This window comes from Saccoglossus kowalevskii, chromosome 13 (genome assembly GCF_978046115.1).
Source record: "Saccoglossus kowalevskii chromosome 13, keSacKowa6.1, whole genome shotgun sequence".
NCBI classification, from domain to species: Eukaryota; Metazoa; Hemichordata; class Enteropneusta; family Harrimaniidae; genus Saccoglossus; species Saccoglossus kowalevskii.
In genome coordinates this window covers 23,195,748-23,201,025 of record NC_140653.1, presented here as the reverse complement: position 1 = coordinate 23,201,025, position 5,278 = coordinate 23,195,748, and the positions used below count along the sequence as shown (strand labels likewise).

Here is a 5,278-nt window from a genome sequence, read left to right as displayed (position 1 = left end):
CTGTTGTCGTACCCTCAGTCACATCAGATCGCTTATAACTTAATCTTCCCGACACCTCGTATATCCAAAGTACAGCTTCGACATGACTAGCACAGTAGTTGAAAGTTTTGTGGATGCAAAGATCGAAGAATACAAAGTGGTCGTGTTCTCCAAGTCGTACTGTCCTCGCAGCAGAATGACAAAAGCAATACTGAGTAAATACGAAATAACAATGGAAGTGATAGAAATTGATGTTCGAGTCGACGGTGAAGAAATTCAATTCTCCACACTATAACTGGTGCATGATCGGTAAGTACTGCACTTTACAAAAAAACGGTCTGTCTCGAATTTGAAGTCTTTTAATAGTAATCAATAGTTTTTAATAACTTTTCTTTATAATTTGTGAAGAAAATCAATTAAAACATTTTAAAACTCGAGATAATGAAGTAATACATCTAGAACTATATTTTGTGAATGGGGTTCGGACCTTTTTGTAAAGGTTCGGTACTAAGCTTACCATACGCTAATACATTTGCAATAGAACGTGTTCTCACATGAGAACTGCGCGTCCACATCGAGCCACATAAGTAGTATTCATTAACATTTTCCAATAATTCATGACAACCATGGAAACACATCTTTTATTTTAACTACACATTATATATGTTGACTTTTTTTTAGTTATGATGAGACCTTTTCTACTATATAATATTAAATGTCCCAATTTCATTAAATGTCTCTCCGTGTTTTATATGAATTGTGCTTTTCTTTAATATGGGTAGGAAGGAATTTGCAATATAAATGTGTCTGCTTGTCACTAATGAATATGGCCACCGATATTGAACATACAACATGGCGAATGGATGATTTTTTTATTTGGGTTTTGTGAATAACAGCAGCTGCATTACATTAATACAAATTGCAATAGTCAAGAAATCTGAAATCTGATTTTTTTATATTTAAATTGTAATACATTGTTTTACTGTGAAGATATAGTTCCCAAAACAATACTTATAACAGACATAACATTTGCTCCCGGCACAACCAACCCGTTTTCTTCATCTTCATGAATATTTATAAATTTCAAAATTCAAACTGAAATGAAAGGTTTCTATTGGTTGGTTGAGTAACATTTGAACGTTTTCAAAGACGACACTGCACACTGTGCTTGTCGATTCGCTGGTTGAATTCAACTGGCATTGTTAATAAATATTTATGAAGATAAAGGGAACGGGTTTGTTGTGTGTTAATATCACATATTTGTCGTGTCTGCTAGAATTGCACCATAATATAATGAGAACACATTTTATATCCTTTCTCACAGGTTTAACTCTGTAGATTAACGTTATGCCGTTTGTATTTTGTTTTTCCTCTAGTGTTTTATTTATAGACTTTTAACTTAGTCACATTTTGTCTGAATCGTTTGAATAACAAATCCAACATGATTCCTCAATGATAAGTTTGATCAATACAATTTTTCGAACGTGGGTGTCACTGTGTTTGAAGTGGAAACCCAAGAGTTTTCACGCGAGAACACGTTCCATCGCCCAAGTATTGGCATATGGCAAATTACTCTATTGTTATTTGTTGTATTTACATGCACATTAATGTATTATCTTGAGTTTTTTCTCATAATAACAAAGATTTTTCATATTGAATGGACCGTGCTTTACTTTTCCCCTTAGAGTCCTGCATTAACTTCATAATTCACACACATTGATTATGTTTATCTAAAAAAATAACTCCGCGATCTCATTTTCAACAAATGACCTTGTTCAGTAATAAGCAACCTATTCACAAAATGAAAAACAACATATTCTCAAAATATGTGCGTGTTTTCGCATTTTTCGTGACCATGAGTTAACTAGTATTCTCTAATTAAAAGAGAATTAATTAGCAATAGAATAAATACAATAATTATCTACAATGACCACTCGCATTCGAGTGTACTGTAGATCATTTAATATTTCATTCCTATTAAAAAATGTCACAATTGTTGTTTGCAGGTACCTCGTGTGTTCTTTAATGGTGAATGTATCGGAGGAGAATCTGAAGTAACTTATTACGAAAGACAAGGGACATTCGAACAAAAGCTGAAAGACGCAGGAGCTTTGTAGTTTACAATAGAATCTTGGAGTTATTTCAAACATGTCGATTTAAAGAAAACCATATTTGTTTTGGCGTGTTTTAAGTACTCCATATGATACTGTAATGTGTTAACATAAGTAACATAAGTATGCACATGCTTCTAATGTATTACCCTGTCTATTATAAACACCCTTCTTACACTGCATTGCATTGTTATGATTAAAGACTTATCTGAACTCGTGAGATACGCTAGTCATTCTTCATATATTAGACGAGTAGATCTTGCCTTCAAAGAAAAGTATTAGTAAATCTAGTCAAGATTTTCAATTCAATTGATATATCAATGTGATTATAATAAGATTGGAATATCGAACCTTATTCTCAAATTGCCAACAAGTTCGTTGAGAGCCAGGAGACTTATTTGTGTACTCAAATAGTGTTATATTCTGTACTGTCATCGCGTCCGTTGTTTCCCCTGGGTATAGTAATTTAAACAGTAAACGCAATGGTGGTAGTTTGCATGTTGTTTTGTTTTCAAATAAAATAGACATTGCACGCAACGTTACAGCATAAAATTCGAAGATCCGCCACTATCGGGAACAATATATGCCCACGTGTTTGTTTTAACAGAACCCTAATGAAAGTCACATACACCATTTGGACGCATATCAAGCAACAGAATGTATGACGGAAAATGTACCAAAACAGTCTCGCAGAGTGATACCAAATACACGTCTATTTGTGTATTGCATTTCCTATATGAGGGTGAACAGAGTGACCATGTAACTTTTTAGTTGAAATATATCATGATATTCAACTATTTGCTTGACACGTCTTTACTCTTTCTTACTTCTGCAGCTATCTCAACAAAAGTTTCAGTTCGACGAAGATCTAACTGAACTGAAACATCGCAAATCTGACGATGTGCACCCAAAGCAAAGTTTAGTTCATTATACAATAATGCTAACATTAGATGACAGAAAGCAAAAATGTGCGAGTACGTGAACGTTTGAATGTTATTTGTTGTTTATTAGAGAGATAAATGCTACACTTCATTTACTGAAAAGATTCTTTGTTTGAGTAGGTGATGATTTTTGTCATCGAGGTCTACTCACCAAATATCCACTTCCCACATTACAATCCAAATGAGGTCCACACTTTCAAAATAGGAAAATCGACGTAACAAATCATGTTGCAATACTACAATTCTTGGAAAATATCAAATTGAACTATGGAAAATTAGCCTAGCACCGAGATTCACGTATACATCATATATAACATGTATCATAGTTTTTGGAATGCTTTGAAGACTAATGTTTCCGTTTTGATGAATGCATTTTGCTTATACAGATAAACGCAGTTAATTAACTTTATTCAGAGGGTAGCCTGAGGTTTTATATTAAGCCTTGATCTTTCTGGATTTTTCGATTTGTGTTGTACTGTGTACATTAAGTGACATTTTCGCATGTGCTGTTACAATGTTAGTTGTGTCCAATAGTACGTTGTCGTCCATTAGGTAGTGTAAACGTTTTTAATACACATGGATCTCCAGGAAATCATACTGGTTAACTATAAATACATACAATTGCTGGGAATGAATCGACCAAAACTTGTGTTCGAACATCAGCGATCATTTGTTACATGGTGTCGCATACGACTTATTTACCACTTCCGTGTCACTGAGAATGTTCTAGAACCGTACTGTGTCTGGGTGGAATATTCTAGATTGTGTTTAGAAAATGGTTGAATAGGTAATAGAACACTGTAGGAGGCAATAGAAGGTAATGGAACATTCTAGAACTTGGTAGTAAGTTCCAGACTCATTATGTATGCTGATGTAATGGTCTATTTATAGACAGTGGGGGTATATATAGGGGAGTTGTTCAGCACTGAGTTCAGACTGGAGATCTTGTTGAATTGTATTGGAGTTTAAGTATCTAGTTATTGGAGTAGTGGAGTTTACCGCGTTATTGTACTTGATGTTTGCAGAGTATAATAATACCAGTACCAGTTGAAACCTCATCTGTTGGCTCAGTGTTCGTATTTTATCATCGCAGCCAGGGAAGTCTTTTTGTTAGTGTTGCCATCTTGGTATTTGAACCATCACACCTGTACTATACCAATTACGGTAATATTACGTAGCGTGTGACATCTGGGGGGCTCGTCCGGGAACAGTGAAGACATATAGAAGACAACATGGCCAGCGAGATAAAAGATATGTCGAAACAAGAGTTGATGGAATGGGCGGATGAACTGGGAATGACTGGAGAAGACAAAAGGAAATTTATTTTGGAGCAACTGAGTTCTCAGCGAGCTGACAGACAAGCGGCGAGGGAAGAGAGAAGGGCAAAAATGGAAATAGAAGTAGAGGTGAGGAAAATGGAGATTGGGGAAAGAAAGGAAAAATTACGGCTGGAAGCGGAAGCAGGTGAAAGAGAGAAATTGCGAATGGAAGCAGAACAGCGAGAAAAGGAAAGGGAAGCAGAGGTAAGGAAAATGGAGATTGAGGAAAGAAAGGAAAAGTTACGACTGGAAGCGGAAGAAAAGGAAAGAGAATTTGAGTTGAGGAAATTAGAGCTGCAAGCAGCAATGCCTGGGTTCCAACAGGCTGATTTTGGCGGTCAACGAAATGTGGTCAGTGATGCACAGTCACCAAAGTTGCCTGCATTTGTTGATGGTAAGGACGAACTTGATAGTTATTTATTGCGGTTTGAGAGGTTTGCAACAAATGCGAGTTGGCATAGAAATGGATGGGCCACAAAATTGAGTGCGCTGTTGACTGGTAGAGCACTGGAAGTATATTCCAGGATGTCCAACACTGATGCAGTTGACTATGATCGTGTGAAGGTGGCGCTGTTGACAAGATACGATTTCACAGAGGATAAGTACAGGAAGCGATTCTGTGAAATTAAACCTGAAAGTTCCGAGAGTCCTGACCAGTTAATTGTGCAGCTTAAGAATTATTTTGCTAAATGGGTTGAGTTGTCAGGCACTGCAGCAACATATGATGGTGTTACCGACTTGATGGTGAAGGAGCAGATTATTGGTGCCTGTACAAAAGATCTTGCAGTTTATCTTAAAGAAAGAGCACCCAAAGATTTAGATGAGTTGGCAGTAATAGCAAAGCAGTACCTAGTGGCACATGGTCGACAGTTATCCACAAAGGACCAGGTGAGGCATAACGATAATAAGACTGCCATTAGAAATACTG

At 36.2% G+C, this 5,278-nt stretch overlaps 1 long non-coding RNA gene across 1 annotated transcript; it reads left to right on the top strand.

The window, feature by feature from the left end:
- On the top strand, positions 1–2,310 carry LOC102810073 (uncharacterized). The gene is made up of 2 exons (XR_013419747.1): positions 1–288; positions 1,986–2,310. It is a non-coding gene; the product is annotated as an uncharacterized LOC102810073 (long non-coding RNA).
- Positions 2,311–5,278: the final 2,968 nt, after the last annotated feature.